A 20,843-nucleotide genomic window follows, 5' to 3' on the forward strand; every position below is an offset into this window, starting at 1 on the left:
ATGAAAACTTCACTCAGAAGGATTTTGTGGCCAATGTGTTTTCAGTTGTGAAAGCTCTGTATTCCTAATATGTTTTACCCTATTTCTAGGCAAGGTTTTTACTAAATAGATAGATGAACTCCCAAAAATATAAACTGAACTTTGGAGTATAGAAGCATTTACTACAATGATTATGCAAGCAATAATTAATAACCTGGTTTAATACTGAAAAATACATGAAACATGAAGTCTTTCAGTTTTTTCAAATTCCCAAAGCAGTGAGCTGAGAATATAAGGCAGCAAAGGGTTCTAATATCTGACAATTCCGCTACCACTCCTGTTCCTTCGTTACAATAGATTGATGAAATGACACATGCTCTGACTCTTACTTCTCTCTTATCTCTCCACATATCTGCAGGCTTTTTATATTGATGAAGGTTGCTATGGAATCAGCAGGAGTTCTCTGGGCTTCAAATCTATATCTGGGATAGAAGATGGAGAACTGTCTGAATATATATCACACTAAATAAAAAATGTTTTTACTGGCAAACTCTTCTAGGAACCCAATAGAAAAAAATCATCATAGGCTAAAGATAATTTTAACAGGAAGTGACTTCTCAGTCCATTAGTTTATTTTTCCCATATAAATTACCCTAGGATTATATGGGCTTCGATTTTTTCCTTAATAAATACCCCCTTGGCTATATTGGCTGACATTTTCTAAATCTTCATGAACTGGCATTTTATTCTAACAAGAATATAATAAACATTTAAATTTCTTTAAGGTCACAGAAAAGAATTTAGGCATTTGGATTAAAATTATGCTGCTAAAATTTTGCATGTCACAAAAAATTTTAAAAGCCAAAGCAATGTTCTAAAGTAATCCAATGTTGAATAATTCTGTGTCAATTTAGTTTCACTTCTAGAAGCTTTAGAGATTTGCTTTTAATCAAGATGATGTTTATGAATATTTGGAAAAGAAATACAATGACAACATTATGATATAATCATGATCATTTATACATCCCAAATAGCCCATCTGGCCAGAGAGAAAATAATAGAATCTGTAAGGCCAGTGTGTAGGGCTGCTTCATGCTAAGCTTAGCACTGGTTGAATCTATCACAGGTCATAAGCCAAATAAATACAAAAGCTGATTGAAGCCTCTTTTGTCTAAAACTGGGCAGGATTAATCTTGTTAATATGCCAGCTTCTGAATGAATATCAAATAAAAGTTTGAAGGTCCAATACTCATGTGTAAAATCAAGGAAATTTAATGTAAAATAATGTTTTATTCACCAAAAGATGAAAAGGAATGAGAAAAGAATAAAGATATCAGATTTTGGCAAGAGTATAGGAAAATTATATTCCCAGGAATATTTGGTGGTAGACTAAATTGAAATGGCCTATTTGCAATTTTTAAAAAATGTATCAAAATTGAAAATGTATTCCCTGTAATCAAGAAACTCCATATCTGTTATTTTACCCTGTTGAAATATATGTTAAAACAGTAGGATTAATAACATTGATTGAGTGCTGCATGTACCAGCATTACTCTAAATGCTTTGCAAACATTAGATCATTTTATTATCACCATAATTCCATGGGGTAGGTAATATTATTATCAAGAAACTGATGCCCAGAACAATGAGCTGTTGTGTTCAAGGGCACAGAGTAGTGGAGCCAAGACTCCAATACTGGACCCAGCATTCTTAATCATTGCATCTCATTGCTTCTCTCACTAGAGCTATGCGTGTTGCACATGGCATAGAACACTACTCATTGCAGCACTATTTGTAATAGAAGAAACTGAAGTCAAACTAACAGCTATCAACATGAAAATTATTAAATGAATTACAGGTACATCCAACACTTAAACTTGTGCCAAACTTCCATCTGCAGCAAACCTATAGAAATACTTGAAATATGTACATAGATTTCTTAGGTGCCAACAGCTAGTTTTATCTTATTTGTCAGTACTTGGTGTATTATAATTAGTGGTCTCCACAAGGCATGGTTCTTGTTTTGTTCATTTGTTTTCTTTTGTTCATTTGTTTTCTTTTGTTCTTTCCTGTTTCCTTTGTTTCCTCTTCCCTCTCAATGCATTTGCTGTATAGACTGCAGTCGGTGTGTTCTTACAGAAGATGAATTGCTGTTTGTACGCATATTTTAATATACACAAAAGAATTGTTATATATCTTGTTGTGATTTCTACTCTATTCATCTGGCAATACATTTTTAAGATCTATACAAGTTGCTGTGTATATCATTAGTCTGTTACTTGTACTGATGTATGTACTATGAGGTGAGCAATGACGTATCTTACCGTTTACTTCTCTCATGGTCAATACTTGCATTGGTGCAATTTCCTACCAGCAAAAATAGCACTATGCTGGGCTTTCTCACTCATATCTTCTTGCAGATCCACTGAACATGTCTTTTGAATATATATTAATATATAGGAACAAAGTTGCTGGGTCTCATAGAGTAAGTGAAAACTTACTAAGTACTGCCAGACTGTTCTGCAGACAAATTTCACCAATATTCACCTTTAGCAGTAACACATGAATATTGCCAAGGTCCCCCTACCCCACCCACTCTTGGATCCAATGTTCTCATTTCTGTCAGTGTAATAGAAATGACCTGATACTTCATTGTTTGAGTTTCTTTCTGAAAATGAAATTAAACATACCCAAACTTTAAAAAGTAGAAACAGTGCAAAAAATAAAAGAGGAACCCAAAGTCATTGTTGACTTTCTGTTATTCCATCATAAATTAGATATCTAGATAGGTCCACCCCCATATGGAGATATGACTTTGAGTTTCAAGAGCTGGAACAGAGGTTCTTGCATCCAGAGGAGATCCTAATTTGAGTTCTTCCAGAAGCAAGATGTGAGACAAAAATTTTAGGACAAGTGAAGTGAAAGTCGCTGTCATGTCCAACTCTTTGTGACCCCATGGACTATACAGTCCCTGGAATTCTCCAGGCCAGAATACTGGAGTGGGTAGCCATTCCTTCTCCAGGGGATCTTCCCAATCCAAGGATCAAACCCAGGTCTCCTGCATTGCAGGTGGATTCTTTACCAGCTGAGCCACAAGGCAAGTAGCATACATAATATAGAAGTAGCAGGTAGGCATTATAGAACACACGAATTAGCCAGCCATTATGGTGGACAGCTAGGGATGAAATCTTCAGGGAAACGCCTTCATTAGAATAACACTGCCCAAAGAGCCAGGGAACTGGGAGATACATACACAAATGCCAGAGAATTACTGGTTGAGAGCTGCTCCTTCTGCGAGTGTTAATTCTTTTGTACTTCAGGGCTGCCCGTATAAGAGGCGTGGAGATGCAGATACAGTCATTGAAGTCAGCAAGAATGAGATGCACAGGACACTGATATACTCTTGCATCTCTCTGATTCATTTGACCCAACATTAAGCTTACTCCATTCTCTCCTTGCTTCTTCCAAGAGCCATCCAGTCACAATTTCTCAGAAGAAATTTACCACAGGTTTGGTGAAAAGAGTTACAGTTGGTCCTAAGACCATGACTGATATACATCATCTGCCTTTTGCTTCATTAATTCAAGACTTCCCTCCCCCTTGGCTAGCGTGTGTGCTGATGAACATTACCAGCCCCATGGAGTAACCCAGGTCTTCTTGCCTGAGTGGTTGAGGACCCAGTTACTTGCTCTTTTCAGGCTACAGTTGCTGCAAATGTCCCTTTAGGATTGTTACTGGAAAGAGAAGCATCAGAGAGAATCTTCTGAATACCAGAGCCACTTATGGCTTTCTGTCCCTATATATTATAAGTAGCAATCCTATCTCCTCATGATAATCTGAGTGGATTACCTTTGCCAGGAGAACAGTCCCTCTCTTTGTGTGTGTGTCTGTTGTGTTGAAGGGCTCAGGCAGAAGTTATAGTTAGATTTAATGAAACCTTTACTATGTTTTCTGGTAGAATCATTCCTCCTCTGGGAACAAGGACCCTAGTAGAGTCTGAACTTATCAGGGAGGGGATAGGAAGCAAAAGTTCTCCAGGTGATCAGGGCCACTCCTATGTCCATCTCTGGGGCCTAGATCTATGTATTAGTATGGCAAATACTATATAATTACCTTTGGTTAAAAGTGTAAATTATATCTTGATAAATTAAAGCTGTGTATACCCTATGACCAGTAATTCTGGATGACAAGGTATTACAAACCCTGGGATATGTGTACAAGGAGACACAAGATCTTGCAGTGTGGCTTATGTTAGTGAAAGACTGGAAATAATGTGAAAGAAAGGTGATAACAGAAGTATCATCAAAGTCCTTATTTCCAATATTAGTTTTTAACTTCTTCTGTTATTACCAATTTCTGACATAAAAGATCTATATTAAGAATATGATTCTTTGATTGTAAAATGTCTAGCATATAGGGCTTGGAGAATAGCAAGCACTCACTAAATAGCAGTCTTGGGGAGGATTAGAACTGTGAACTTCCAGATGTTCAAGCTGGTTTTAGAAAAGGCAGAGGAACCAAAGACGAAATTGCCAACATCCGCTGGATCATGGGAAAAGCAAGAGAGTTCCAGAAAAACATCTATTTCTGCTTTATTGACTACACCAAAGCCTTTGACTGTGTGGATCACAATAAACTGTGGAAAATTCTGAAAGAGATGAGAATACCAGGCCACCTGACCTGCCTCTTGAGAAATCTGTATGCAGGTCAGGAAGCAACAGTTAGAACTGGACATGGAACAACAGACTGGCTCCAAATAAGAAAAGGAGTATGTCAAGGCTATATACTGTCACCCTGCTTATTTAACCTCTATGCAGAGTACATCATGAGAAACGCTGGGCTAGAATAAGCACAAGCTGGAATCAAGATTGCCGGGAGAAATATCAATAACCTCAGATATGCAGATGACACCACCCTTATGGCAGAAAGTTAAAAGGAACTAAAAAGCCTCTTGATGAAGGTAAAAGAGGAGAGTGAAAAAGTTGGCTTAAAGCTCAACATTCAGAAAACGAAGATCATGGCATCTGGTCCCATCACTTCATGGGAAATAGATGGGGAAACAGTGAAAACAGTGTCAAACTTTATTTTTCTGGGCTCCAAAATCACTGCAGATGGTGACCAGCCATGAAATTAAAAGACGCTTACTCCTTGAAAGCAAAGTTATGACCAACCTAGATAGCATATTGAAAAGCAGAGACATAACTTTGCCAACAAAGGTCCGTCTAGTCAAGGCTATGGTTTTTCCTGTGGTCATGTATGGATGTGAGAGTTGGACTGTGAAGAAGGCTGAGTGCCGAAGAATTGATGCTTTTGAACTGTGGTGTTGGAGAAGACTCTTGAGAGTCCCTTGGACTGCAAGGAGGTCCAACCAGTCTATTCTGAAAGAGATCAGCCCTGGGATTTCTTTGGAAGGAATGATGCTAAAGCTGAAACTCCAGTACTTTGGCCACCTCATGCAAAGAGTTGACTCATTGGAAAAGACCCTGATGCTGGGAGGGATTGGGGGCAGGAGGAGAAGGGGACGACAGAGGATGAGATGGCTGGATGGCATCACTGACTCAATGGACATGAGTCTGAGTGAACTCCAGGAGTTGGTGATGGACAGGGAGGCCTGGCGTGCTGCAATTCATGGGGTCGCAAAGAGTCAGACACAACTGAGTGGCTGAACTGAACTGAACTGAATAATACCTAATAAGAGTACACTCTGCGACTAAAAAGAACAAAACAAAAAAGTGAATTTTAAAATGAAAGAAACAGAGATCTTACATTCCTCGTGTCTCTGTCTTCCTCCAAGAACTCTTTTTCATTTTTCATACATTCAATTTCAAGAATTAGATATGGGGAAAGCCTTAGATGGGACTTCCCAAGTGGCACTAGTGGTAAGGAACCTGCCTGCCAATGCAGGAAATGTAAGAGGCCAGGGTTCAATCCCTGAGTTGGGAAGATCCCCTGGAAGAGGGCATGGCAACCCACTCACTCTAGCATTCTTGTCTGGAGACTCCCATGGACAGAGGAGCCTGGCAGGCAACAATCCATATGGTTGCAGAGTCGGATGCGACTGATGTGACTTAGCACCAGTGAACCAGTGAAGTCGCTCAGTCATGTCCGACTCTTTGCGATCCCATGGACTGTATAGCCCACCAGGCTCCTCCATCCATGGAATTTTCGAGGCAAGAGTACTGGAGTGGGTTGCCATTTCCTTCTCTGGGGATCTTTCCAACTCAGGTATCGAACCCAGGTCTCCTGCATTTCAGGCAAATTCTTTACTCTCTGAGCTACCGGGGAAGGCATGACTTAGCACACCTGCACCAAAGCCTCAGGTGATTAGATGTCCCCTATTTATTAGGGCTCAGTGTAGTTTTAACATGTATAGCCTGTGAAATTTGCAGAGTTGAAGCTTCTATTATTGGGTGTGAACTTGGTGGATTAGAGGGATGATGGAGAATGCTTTCTTTAATACAAAGCAGAGAGGCTCCAGGGTTTTTTGTGCCTGTGGAGGCTTGGGTCTTGGCAGAAAGAGCAGTACAATACAAATGAGGTTTCCAGCTGGTGCCTGAAAAACCATCCCTCAAGGAGCTTTCTGGGGGAGTCTTCGCTGACGACTGAGTAGGGTATACCTGAGACAGAGGAACAAGGCTTGGGAAGCAGAAATTTGGGAAACCTCACTATAATCGACTGAAGCTATAACTTGATCAACAAAAATCTGAAAGCCTCTGATCACAGACATAACCTTCCTGGGGTGACTGAAACTGCCTTTTAAAGACCACTGATTCCTTTTTTTTTTTAATTTATTTTTAATTGGAGGATAATTGCTTTACAATGTTGCATTGGTTTCTGCCAACACAATGTGAATCAGCCGTAATTACACATATATCCCCTCCCTCTTGAAATCCCCAAACAATTCCTTTTGCTTCCCTAATGTCCACCCCAATATTGCTGTTTGTAATGCCCGACTCCCTAACATTGCTTTTCCGATGACTCCCACACTCATTTATATTTTACATCAGACTATATTCAGAATTATCCCTAAGCAGTTACTGGTTTTAGTTGGTTAATGGACTTCACAGTAAATCTGTGGCTAAAAATAGCTCTCCCCTGGAATGGTGGAGGAAGCAAAATGTGAATCTTTCTTCATGGTGACCAGTCTTATAGAGACATTTATTTTTATTATCTCAAAATTGGTCTGTCCTCTTCTGCTCTCTCATGACAATTCTTTAACCACCGACACTGGCAAGATATAGAAGATGCTTCTCCAGGAGACAGACAAAGTGCTCGTGCTATTAAACCAATAGGCCAGGATTGTAGTATAGGAAGAAATATTTTTCCTTGTTTGCTTATCTGTATTTCATTGGTTGTTTCACAATACGTGCATGAATATTACAACAAAAAAAATAGCATTCTGAAAATATTTAAAAGATAAATTTCTTGTTTCCTTCACAATTCAGTTTTTCATACAATAAAGAGCAACCTCATATTTTAAAATTTCTCTGCTGTTTTCAGTTCTTGATTGGTTATATTTCAAAACAACCAAAGATGGAATTTCCTTCTTCAGACATAACTTCCAAATAATTCAATTATCCACACTTCTGGCTGTTTTGATATGATGGTGATTAACATCAACCACATATTAATATTTCAGCATTGTCCACAATACAACAAAAACCTGAGGGCTGCAAAGTTTTTGCATTAAAAAAAATCATCTCTGCACAATTACTAAAAAAAAAAGAAACCTCAGTGGTTGCTAGGATCTTTTACTATTTAGTAATGATTTTGATATTGTAAATAGAGATCTCTTTCTTTGCTTTAGGAGAGGAAGTGGCGTATGGCAATCCAAATACTGAAAAATGAATTACAAGTATTTTAATTTTGAAAGTACCCATTAATACCATAGTTTTTGTCAAAAGAATGTGATAAAGTCATTTATATACAATAAAAATAATTTATGGTATTTTTCTCATCAAAGAGCATTTCTATATCTTACTGTGATTATTATCTAAGGCTATATTTAAGAACCTAATAATTAAAATAAAATTTATTAAGATGGTAATTTATACCTTTCTCTATTTATTTTTATAATTATAATAGTATAAATTAATATTTATGATATTTAGCATAAATTGCTATTTATAATAGTGTAAATTACTGTAGTAATTTATAATAGTATAAATCACTATTAAGCTAGTACTTTATACTTTTCTCTATTTTCTTTTTACCTCTTGTTTATTCCCAAATAACCCTATTATTATGAAAGAAAAAATGAAAAGATTTATTATGTTTCAAGGTCCCCAGAAGAGAAAAGCCTTCAAATGAAGCCAGAGAATTCATAGCAAATATACTGTAAATTACAAGAGAAGGTACACCTAATACAAAGGGCTGCAAGCGCTCAGAGATCTTGAGTCTCCTTGAGGGCCTATCTCCTTGTCTCGAAAGAATTAAGATCTTAGCCAATTTCACCAGCTGCATGACAGAACCCAGTCATGCACTTTAAATTGGGAACCTTTAAATCTACTGAGCCTGTAAAGCATTCACCACAGTGTCTGTGTACAGGCATTCCTTTAAAAAATACATTTTGATGGTGACAGTTAACATTATTTTTAGCTTTGCATAACAGCTGCAGACTATAATTAAGACAACTAAAATTTGTAGATGACATTAGCCTTTTATAATATAATATTTTGTCAGTCACACAAACTGTTGTTCAGAGTCCAGAGCCTGCACCCAGGACTCTTCCTGTATTAGTGGGATTTGGGTTAAGACTATTTCTAGGAATTATTCCTAGCAGCGCATGAAAGCTGCAATATCCAGGAATCAACGTCTACAGCTTTAGAGGTCCCTCTGCAGAGATTCCCTCTCTGGCTACTTCCTGCCTTACTTTATTTCCCACATGATTAATTTCATACTCTTTCAAGAGCCGCTGTTGCTATAATTGCTTCAGATCTATTTTTGATCGTCACTTCATTGACTTTAACTGGGATGTTTTAAATCCCCATGACAGGTACCATAACATCTTTTACTTAATCCTGCCAATTTCTCATACAATTTTAAAAAATCTGCCACTGGTGGATATGTCAGAATCATTGAAAATGGAAAGTTTAAAAAATCTGCCGCTGGTGGATATATCAGAATCATTGAAAATGGAAAGAAGATAGAATACAGTTGACTCAAAAAGAAAGTACAATCTTTAGTGAAACAATGTGATTTGTTGAAATTGAAGTTCTGTTAAAAAATAATAATCGGAAAACGGATAGGGAGGGGAGAAAGAAAGACAAAAATCAAAGGAAAAATGGAGGGGAAAAGCCCTCAAAGTGGCTTTGGGAAATGCTTAAAAGAGAAAAAACAAAGGCTATTTAGACTCTGAGTAGGACGTCTTAGTTCCAGGTGCATCTTCTAATCTCAATCAATGTGTCTAAATCCAGGGCCATCGATTCACCTCTCCCAATGCTCAGGCTCCTCTAATCTAATGTAAATTCAGTCTTCTGAGAAAAATAATCTTCAAGGATTTTTCCCAACTTCAATATTTTTGTGGAAAAGGTAAATGATTAAACACCAAAACAGACCATATCTTGCAGACAAGACTTGCCTCCTTGGTAACAGCACAAAATTCATCTTTGCCTTCTATACAGGCAGGTCACAAAACATTGCATGTCAAATGCAAATCCATCTAATGCCCTAGGGACATTTTCTCTCCATTCTCAGTTTATTGATTTGACCATTGGAATTAGGATTCTTTTTTTTCCTTTTAATCCACTTTTCTTTGAACTCAGACTCTAGATTTGATGTTTTTGCTGTTTGCCAAAATAAAAGAACTGCAGGGAAGTTCATGAGTTCATGTTGAGAAACAGAAAGAATCTAAAGCTTTAGAGGCCCCCCTGCAGAACACTATCCCTGATACTTCTTGCTTAACTTTATTTTTTCTGGAAGACTAAGACCTCAAAGTCTATTCACCACTGATTATTCTTTCTTATAACTAGGCTCATGCTGAAGACATGACACCTCAGTTACAGTTTTTAACTGCAAGTACTTGATTCTGCAAAAGCTTCTTTTTGCAGGTAATTTTCTCTATCACTTTTGTGAACCTTTTCTTCACACTCAAATGAGCATTCTCAATAAAACATCTTGTTCTTCCAATTTTCTACTAAATCCTTCACTTCTTCTGATTGCTGTGGATTTTTGACAAGTTTTCCACTATGAAGTGATACAGCAATAAAAAAAGAAGAAGAAGAGTATAAAAGTCATCATTCCCCAACCCCTATGAATAACTTAACTTCCTGCTACTAGACAGTCTTCTGAGATGGATAAACTTCGAGAAGTACACAAATATAGTCTTCATTCATGCTTACAGGGCCTTGTAGAAGTCTTTATTTTGGATGGTATGGCTGGTTTTGTATAGTGTGTACAGGATGGATTCCTTGGATTTGTCTGTTGTTATTCAGTTGCTAAGTCATGTCTGACTCTTTGCAATCCCATGGAATGCAGTATGCCAGGCTCTCCTGTGCTTCACTATCTCCAGGAGTTTGCTCAAATTCATGTCTATTGAGGCAGCAATGCTATCTAACCTCCCCATCCTCTGCTACCCTCTTCTCCTTCTGCCCTCAATCTTTCCCAGCATCAGGGGCTTTTCAAGTGAGTCAGGTTTTCATATCAGGTGGCCAAAGTACAGGAGTTTCAGCATCAGTCCTTCCAAGGGGCTTGTCTAAGCATCTCCAATGTGCTACTGCATGCAGTACTTTAGATAAACAGTTTAGATAGACAGTTTTGCCAAAAGAACACACTGGTCATAGCAAACACCCTCTTCAAACAACACAAGAGAAGACTCTACACATGGACATTACCAGATAGTCAATACCGAAATCAGACTGATGATATTCTTTACAGCCAAAGATGGAGAAGCTCTATGTAGTTAGCAAAAGCAAGACTGGGAGCTGACTGTGGCTCAGATCATGAACTCCTTATTTCCAAATTCAGACTTAAATTGAAGAAAGTAGGGAAAACCACTAGACCATTCAGGTATGACCTAAATCAAATCCCTTATGGCTATACAATGGAAGTGACAAATATATTCAAGGGATTAGATCTCACAGACAGAGTGCCTGAAGAACTATAGACAGAGGTTTGTGACATTATAAAGGAGGCAGTGATGAAGACCATCCCAAGACAAAGAAATGCAAAAAGGCAAAATGGTTGTCTAAGGAGGCCTTACACACAGCTGTGAAAAGAAAAGAGGAGAAAGTCAAAGGAGAAAAGGAAAGATATATACTCATTAAAATGCAAAGCTCCAAAGGATAGCAAGGAGAGATAAGAAAGCCTTCCTCAGTGATCAGTGCAAAGAAATAGGGGAAAACAATAGAATGGAAAAGACTAGAGAATTCTTCAAGAAAATTAGAGATACCAAAGGAACTTTTCATGCAAAGATGGGCAATGTAAAGGACAGAAATGGTATGGACCTAACAGAAACAGAAGATATTAAGAAGAGGTGGCAAGAATACATAGAACTATACAAGAAAGATCTTCACACCCAGATAATCATGATGGTGTGATCACTCACCTAGAGCCAGACATCCTGGAATGTGAAGTCAAGTGGGCCTTAGGAAGCATCTCTATGAATAAAAGCTAGTGGAGGTGATGGAATTCCAGTTGAGCTATTTCAAATCCTAAAAGATGATGCTGTGAAAGTGCTGCAATCAATATGCCAGCAAATTTGGAAAACTCAGCAGTGGCCACAGGATTGGAAAAGGTCAGTTTTCATTCCAATCCCAAAGAATGCTCAAACTACCACACAATTGCACTCATCTCACATGCCAGCAAAGTAATGCTCAAAATTCTCAAAGCTAGGCTTCAACAGTAAGTGAACCATGAACTTCGAGATGTTCAAGCTGGATTCAGAAAAGGCAGAGGAGCCAGAGATCAAATTGCCAACATTCGCTGGATCATGGAAAAAGCAAGAGAGTTCCAGAAAAACAGCTACTTCTGCTTTATTGACTATGCCAAAGCCTTTGACTGTGTGCATCACAACAAACTCTGGAAAATTCTTAAAGAGATGGGAATACCAGACACCTGACCTACCTCCAGAGAAATCTGTATGCAGGTCAAGAAGCAACAGTTAGAACTGGACATGGAACAACAGACTGGTTCTCAATCAGGAAAGGATTACATCAAGGCTATATATTTTCACCCTGCTTTTTTAACTTATATGCAGAGTACATCATGAGAAATATTGGACTGGATGAAGCACAGGTTGGAATCCGGACTGCTGGGAGAAATATCAATAACCTTAGATATGCAGATGACACCACCCTTATGGCAGAAAGTGAAGAAGAACTGAAGAGCCTCTTGATGAAAGTGAAAGAGGAGAGTGAAAAAGTTGGCTTAAAACTCAACATTCAAAAAACTAAGATCATGGCATCTGGTCCCATTATTTCATGGCAATAAGATGGGGAAAATTGGAAACAATGGCAGATTTTGTTTTGTGGGGCTCCAAAAACACTGCATTGGTGATTGCAGCCATGAACTTAAAAGACCCTTGCTCCTTGGAAGGAAAGTTATGACCTACCTAGACAACATATTAAAAAGCAGAGATGGCAGAACTGAACTGAACATCTTTTAAGTTCATGGCTACAGTCACCAATGCAGTGATTTTGGAGCCCCACAAAATAAAATCTGCCATTGTTTCCACTGTTTCCCCATCTATTTTCCATGAAGTGATGGGACCAGATGCCAGGATCTTAGTTTTCTGAATGTTGAGCTTTAAGCCAACTTTTTCACTCTCCTCTTTCACTTTCATCAAGAGGCTTTTTAGCTTCTCTTCACTTTCTGCCATCTCTGCTGAACTCTCTGACTGAACTGAACTGAACTGAACTGAGATAGACGGTAGAGAAATGGTGCCTGTGCTCCCAGCCAGATCTGTCCTTTCAAGTCTCTGGAATTGTAAGCTTCACCTTGAGTCAATTTTCCACTTGGAATCCTCTACATGCTTTTCTTGGTTTGGAGACTCTCCCATTGCATCTGCCTCTGCCCTTAAGCCTGCATCCTGAAATACTTCTGCTGTTTCACGGCTTTGATCCCTAGTTTAAATATAGAAAACTTAAAATTGAATAAAAAGGAGAACTTCAGTTCAGTTCAGTCACTCAGTTGTATCTGACTCTTTGCGACCTCATGAACTGCAGCATGCTAGGCCTCCCTGACCATCACCAACTCCCAGAGTCTACACAAATCCATGTCCGTCGAGTCCGTGATGCCATCCAACCATCTCATCCTCTGTCATCCCCTTTTCCTCCTGCCCTCAATCTTTCCCAGCATCAGGGTCTTTTCTAATGAGTCAGTTCTTCGCATCAGGTGGCCAAAGTATTGGAGTTTCAGCTTCAACATCAGTCTTTCCAATGAACAACCAGGACTGGTCTCCTTTAGGAAGGAATGGTTGGATCTCCTTGCAGTCCAAGGAACTCTCAAGAATCTTCTCCAATACCACAGTTCAAAAGCATCAATTCTTCGGGTCTCAGCTTTCTTTATAGTCCAAATCTTTGGAAAAAACAATGCCCTTGACTAGATGGACCTTTGTTGGCAAAGTAATGTCTCTGCTTTTTAATATGCTATCTAGGTTGGTCATAACTTTCCTTCCAAGGAGTAAGCGTCTTTTAATTTCATGGTTGCAGTCACCATCTGCAGTGATTTTGGAGCCCAGAAAAATAAAGTCTGACTCTGTTTCCACTGTTTCCCCATCTATTTCCCATGAAGTGATGGGACCAGATGCCATGATCTTCGTTTTCTCAATGTTGACCTTTAAGCCAACTTTTTCACTCTCCTCTTTCATTTTCATCAAGAGTTTTTAGTTCCTCTTCACTTTCTGCCATAAGGGTGGTGTCATCTGCATATCTGAGGTTATTTATATTTCTCCTGGCAATCTTGATTTCTTCTTGTGCTTCTTCCAGCCCAGTGTTTCTCATGATGTACTCTGCATATAAGTTAAATAAGCAGGGTGACAATATATAGCCTTGACGTACTCCTTTTCCTATTTGGAACCAGTCTGTTGTTCCATGTCCAGTTCTAACTGTTGCTTCCTGACCTGAATACAGGTTTCTCAAGAAGCAGGTCAGGTGGTCTGGTATTCTCATCTCTTTCAGAATTTTCCACAGTTTATTGTGATCCACACAGTCAAAGGCTTTGGCATAGTCAATAGCAGAAGTAGATGTTTTCCTGGCAATCTCTTGCTTTTTCGATGATCCAGTGCATGTTGGCAATTTGATCTCTGGTTCATCTGCCTTTTCTAAAACCAGCTTGAACATCTCAAAGTTCACAGTTCATGTATTGCTGAAGACTGGCTTGGAGAATTTTAAGCATTACTTTACTAACATGTGAGACGAGTGCAATTGTGCAGTAGTTTGAGCATTCTTTGGCATTGCCTTTCTTTGGGATTGATATGAAAATTGACCATTTTCAGTCCTGTGGCCACTGCTGAGTTTTCCAAATTTGCTGAGATATTGAGTGTAACACTTTCACAGCGTCATCTTTCAGGATTTGAAAAAGCTCAACTGGAATTCCATCACCTTCACTAGCTTTGTTCATAGTGATGCTTCCTAAGGCCCACTTGACTTCACATTCCAGGATGTCTGGCTCTAGGTGAGTGATCACACCATCGTGATCATCTGGGTTATGAAGATCTTTTTTGTACAGTTCTTCTGTGTATTCTTGCCCCCTCTTCTTAATATCTTCTTTTCTGTTAGGTCCCTTCCATTTCTGTCCTTTATTGAGCCCATCTTTGCATGAAATGTTCTCTGGGTATCTCTAATTTTCTTGAAGAGATTGCTAGTCTTTCCCATTCTATTGTTTTCCTCTATTTCTTTGCATTGATCGCTGAGGAAGGCTTTCTTATTTCTCCTTGCTATTCTTTGGAACTCTGCATTCAGATACTTATATCTTTCCTTTTCTCCTTTACTTTTTGCTTCCCTTATTTTCACAGATATTTGTATGGCCTCCTCAGTCAGCCATTTCACTCTTTTGCATTTCTTTTTCTTATGGATGGTCTTGATTCCTGTCTCCTGTACAATGTCACATACCTTCATCAATAGTTCATCAGACACTTTATCAGATCAAGTCCCTTAAATCTATTTCTCACTTCCACTGTATAGTCATCAGGGATTTGGTTTAGGTCATACCTAAACGGTCTAGTGGTTTTTTCCACTTTCTTCAATTTCAGTCTGAATTTGGCAATAAGGAGTTCATGATCTGAGTCACAGTCAGCTCCTGGTCTTGTTTTTGCTAACTGTATAGAGCTTCTCCATCTTTGGCTGCAAAGAATATAATCAATCTGATTTCGGTGTCGACCATCTGGTGATGTCCATGTGTAGAGTCTTCTCTTGTGTTTTTTGACGAGGGTGTTTGCTATGACCAGTGCATTATCTTGGCAGAACCCTCTTGGCATTTGCCCTGCTTCATTTTGTTCTCCAAGGCCAAATTTGCCTGTTACTCCAGGTGTTTCTTGAGTTCCTACTTTTGCATTCCAGTCCCCTATAATGAAAAGGACATCTTTTTTGGGTGTTAGTTCTAGAAGGTCTTGTAGGTCTTCATAGAACTGTTCAACTTCAGCTTCTTCAGTGTTACTGGTTGGGGCATAGAATTGAATTACAGTGATATTGAATGGTTTGCCTTGGAAACGAACAGAGATCATTCTGTCATTTTTGAGATTGCATCCAAGTACTGCATTTCGGACTCTTTTGTTGACCATGATGGCTACTCCATTTCTTCTAAGGGATTCCTGCCCACAGCAGTAGATATAATGGTCATCTGAATTCACCCATTCCAGTCCATCTTAATTCACTGATTTCTAGAATGTCGATGTTTCACTCTTGTCATCTCCTGTTTGACCACTTCTAATTTGCCTTGATTCTTGGACCTAACATTCCAGGTTCCTATGCAATATTGCTCTTTATAGCATCAAACCCTCCTTCAATCACCAGTCCCATTCACCACTGGGTGTTTTTTTTTATTATTATTATTATTATTTTATTTTATTTTATTTTTTAAACTTTACATAATTGTATTAGTTTTGCCAAATATCAAAATGAATCCGCCACAGGTATACATGTGTTTATTTTTGATTTGGCTCCATTCCTTCATTCTTTCTGGAGTTATTTCTCCACTGATCTCCAGTAGCATATTGGGCACCTACAGACCTGGGCAGTTCATCTTTCAGTGTCCTATCTTTTTGCCTTTTCATACTGTTCATGGGGTTCTCAAGGAAAGAATACTGAAGTGGTTTGCCATTCCCTTCTCCAGTGGACCACATTCTGTCAGACCTCTCCACCATGACCCGGCCATCTTGGGTGGCCCCACATGGCATGGCTTAGTTTCACTGAGTTAGACGAGGCTGTGGTCCATGTGATCAGATTGGCTAGTTGTCTGTGATTGTAGTTTCAGTCTGTCTGCTCTCTGATCCCCTCTCTCAGTGCCTACCATCTTATTTGGGTTTCTCTTACCTTGTACATGGGGTCTCTCTTCACAGCTGTTCCAGCAAAGTGCAGCCGCTGCTCCTTACCTCTGATGTGGGTTAGCTCCTCTCGGCCATCGCCCCAAATCATAAAATATTAGAACTGAAAAGGACCATAGGGAGCATCAGGTTCATATAATTCCATTTTAGAAATGAGAAACTAGCTTCCAAGAGAGTAAGTATCTTCCCAGTAAGCAAAGTTAGTAAATGGCCAAGATGAGACTTTATACAAGTGGCTTCTGATTCCAAACTCAGAGCCATTGCCACTTCCTGTGGTGAAGTGGATAGGCATTTCTGAACCTTTATATAGTCAATGAATAAGAGATCTGGGACTGAAAAGGCTCCTAAAATGCCCTTGTGTGCATATGTGTGCATACATACTAGTGGTGTCTGCCTCTCCCAGATGCAATATGTGAAAGTGGCTTATAAAGAACAAAATCCATACAAATTCAAGATAAGAGTTTTCAACATCACCTTCCTTCATAGGAGACTGGAGCCCCAGGAGGCAGAATCATTTTTCTCCAACTTTGATAAGCAGTGACTTGGTGTCTTTGCTTTGGAAGGAATGATGCTAAAGCTGAAACTCCAGTACTTTGGCCACCTCATGCGAAGAATTGACTCATTGGAAAAGACTCTGATGCTGGGAGGGATTGGAGGCAGGAGGAGAAGGGGACGAAAGAGGATGAGATGGCTGGATGGCATCACTGACTCGATGGACGTGAATCTGAGTGAACTTCAGGAGTTGGTGATAGACAGGGAGGCCTGGTGTGCTGCAATTCATGGGGTCGCAAAGAGTTGGACACGACTGAGCGACTGAACTGAACTGAACTGACTTGGTGTTTCTTCTTTTGGAAGATGATTTCCAGAATTCTGCTACATGTATCGTAAAAATCCTCTGGAATGGAAAACTTAAACAGGAATTTATTCTTTGTGGACTGGAGTGCACATGAATACAGTTAAGATAACATAAAATGGAAAAATCAGTGTAGCTTTGAGGGTAAATCTCACATAGTAAAGAATCTGCCCACAATGCAGGAAATGGGTTGGGAAGATACCCTGGAGAAGGGAATGGCTACCCACCCCAGTATTCTTGCCTGGAGAATTCCATGGACAGAGGAGCCTGATGTGCTACAGTCCACAGGGTCACAAAGAGTTGGACACAACTGAGCAACTGACACTCACTTTTCACTGATAGTAATAGAGCACCTTACCTTCTGAACTGGCATTTGGTCTGATCTGTCTACACTTCTAATCCTGTGTATGCGATTGACAGATCAATATTTTAAGTCAAGAAGATTGGAAACAGAAATACTGAAAGTGGTTTTTTTCCCCCTCCTTCTTTGAAAGCATGGCAGTTCATAGTATTGGCGGGTTGATTGTCTCATTCTGGTATACATAGGACTCTATTTGTTTCCTTAGCCTGGGAAGTTACTGGTATTATAAACGATTCCTTTTTTGTTCTGACAGCTTGAATGCTACTGTACCCATTTAAAGAGTTATGAGTCTTTCGAAGCTGATTCCAGGGTGATTATGATGCTGCAGCTGTCTTTGCCCGATGTAAATCATGTGGTCATAAATGAAAGCCTACCCTGGACTTCATCTGGGCAGCATCGCCTCTGCCTTTGGGAACTGCTACCACTTGAGACAGTTTGCAAGGAGGTTTATATGATGTAATTCAGATGCTTTCCAAAAGCAGAGATCGTGCTGTTATGAAATGCTGTTGTCCTCTGGCACCCATTGGTGTGTGCCTTGAACACCAGGCAGGTCTCACAGGCACCAGAAGAGGGAAAGAAATCAGCATCCGTCTTTATTTAGGGATAAATGGAGAATAATAGAAAAATTACCTGCAGCTGCCCTATGCTTAGGCCTGGAGTAGATGGCCATATGCAAGCACATCTGAAGTCAGGAAAAAAGTTTCCCAGAAATCTCACATCCCTATTCTTTTTTTTTTAATTTTAATTGGAGAATTATTTCTTTACAATATTGTGATGGATTTTGCCATACATCAGTATGAATCTGTCATAGGTATATATTGCCCCTCCATCCTGAACCCTCCTCCCACTTCCCTCTCCACCCCATCCCTCTAGGGATAGAGTCCAGGAGTCACAACAAGAGAAGCTGTCACAATGAAAAGGCCGAGGACCACAGCTAGACAGCAGCCCCTGCTTGCAGTGACAAAGACCTGGCATGGACAAAAATAAACAAATCAATACTTTGAAAAACAACAAAGATAGGTTGTTTGGCCCCAGTCAGTCTGAATTCTGAGTTTCAGACATTTACCAGTATGTTCTGGGATTACCAACCTTCTGATATGCATTGCAGAGCCCTGCTTGGGAAGAAATCTTCAATTTCATAGTAAGTTGACATAGGGCACTGCCACTCTGCTTGGGAAAAGGGAAGTCACCCTGTACACAGCTAGTGTGAGGTCCAGGCAACCCAGAGTGAGCACCTAGAGGAGTTTTCATATGAGCCTAGCCCAAACATGCTACCTGAAATATGGGCAATTATCAAATGTCCTCTCTTCTGCAAAGCTTGGACTCCCTGATGAGTTAAGATACTGAACTGCTGTATTGCTTTTGAAAGCTGTTTTCTGATCATTTATTATCATGGTGTTAATGACAGAAAGTCATCAAAGAGTTGAATATGGGTATTTGTAAAATTTCTATTCTCTTTTAAGGGATTAAATTGCTTTAAAAATGTTGCTTTTGCTCCTCTTCTCTCTCTTACCAGCCAGGCAAGGGAAGTGAGGCAGCAGCACAGTGCATCCTTGCCCTGGGGCTTCTGTATCGAGTCGGTAGGTGATGCCAAGCTGAGAACTAGACTAGACTTCTCTCATTTTCCATCTTGGTGCTTATCCTCCTGCCAGGAATGTGACTGGAGTGTTAAATTTAGAAGCACTAACTTAGGGAGGAATTTAAACAGAAGTTCAAACATATCTGTGGCAGTTCTAATTTACAGTTTGTTGTTGGCAGTATGCGGATTTGGGGAATTAAGGGATTTGGCAAGATATTCACTTTGCCTGCTTATGCCTCTTCTCACTATACTTCAACTCAGTGCAACAAATATTTCTTAAGCACCTACAAATAGGGCACTGTGCTGAGTACACTGGGAAATAGAGTATGACAATTCTTACCATCCAAAAATTTTATACCTGGATGCATACATTGCATTGTGTACCTTGGGCAGTATTGACTGCAAAAGTACCCAACCAGATGTGTGCTGTCGTTTGTAAGCTGCACAGAAAAGGGTTCTGAGCGATTGGTAATGAATGCATGCTTCTTTTTTCATGGTGGTGATGGTTTAGACAATGGACACATTAAACAGGAAAGCGAATTACTATACCTTCTTTAGTCAACAAGTGTGAGCACTGCGTTTTCTCAAGAAGAGACTCTGGAGTTGCCTGGAAGGCCATGGGAACTTGGAGGTCAATGTCTCAAGTTTACTGATGCTTCAGTATTCTTGTCATGAAATCTTCCAGACAGATTCCACTGGAGAAACGAGAACTCCTTATTCAGAAGTTTTTCTGATGGCAATCTACCTGATTTTCTTTCTTTTTTTTTTTTTTTAATTGAAGTACAGATGATCCACAATATTGTGTTTCAGTTCCTGGAGGTTTCTAGGCAAGGATACTGGCATGGATAGTCATTCCTTTCTTCCAGGGTATTGTTCTGACCCAGGGATTAAACCTGGGTCTCCGGCATTGCAGGCAGATTCTTTACCTACCATCTGAGCCACCAGGGAAGTCCTGGTTACAGGTGTACAGCAAAGTGATTCGGTTATACATACTTTTTTAAAGATTATTTTCCATTATAGGCTATTGAAGCATATTAATAAAGTTCCCTATGTAATACAGTAAATCCTTATTTTAATTGTATATTAATCCAATATATAATTATATATTAATCCCATATATAATTGCTTATATATATAAGTTTATATCTGCTAATGCCATATTCATAATTTACCCCTTTCCCACCCTTTCTCCTTTGGTAGCTATAAGTTTGTTTTCTTTTTCTGTGAGTCTGTTTGTATATAGATTTATTCATATTGTTTTTAGATTCCACATATATGTGATATCATATGATGTTTGTCTTTCTCTGTAAATCTACCCTGACTTTCTGAACCAAGTACTAATTCATACATACTTGGTAAAAAAGTACATTTTGGAAAAAAAAGAAGCAATTATTTTATCATCATAATAATTATACATATCTGCTTCTAAGTCTCAAATGCATTTTTAAGGGCACTTTTAATCATACTCTAACGATGACTTTGATTTCCAATCACTTATAAAAGAGAAAATGTCAGAGTTATTTTGAGTCTTCAGCATTTTAAAGCAGTAAATTATTTATTTCTTCTCAACACAAATTAAGGATTTTCAAAG

The 20,843-nt window shown here is 39.1% G+C and overlaps 1 long non-coding RNA gene across 1 annotated transcript in view; it reads right to left on the reverse strand.

The window, feature by feature from the left end:
* Nucleotides 1-284: 284 nt before the first annotated feature.
* LOC129658623 (uncharacterized) overlaps nucleotides 285-20,843 on the reverse strand; it is a 106,104-nt gene continuing 85,545 nt past the window's right edge. The window contains exons 3-4 of the long non-coding RNA XR_008717452.1: nucleotides 19,802-19,947; nucleotides 285-461 (exon numbers count right to left, since the gene is read on the reverse strand). This is a non-coding gene — a long non-coding RNA (uncharacterized LOC129658623). The remainder of the gene's footprint in view (nucleotides 462-19,801; nucleotides 19,948-20,843) is intronic.

This window comes from Bubalus kerabau, chromosome 8 (genome assembly GCF_029407905.1).
Source record: "Bubalus kerabau isolate K-KA32 ecotype Philippines breed swamp buffalo chromosome 8, PCC_UOA_SB_1v2, whole genome shotgun sequence".
NCBI lineage: Eukaryota > Metazoa > Chordata > Mammalia > Artiodactyla > Bovidae > Bubalus > Bubalus kerabau.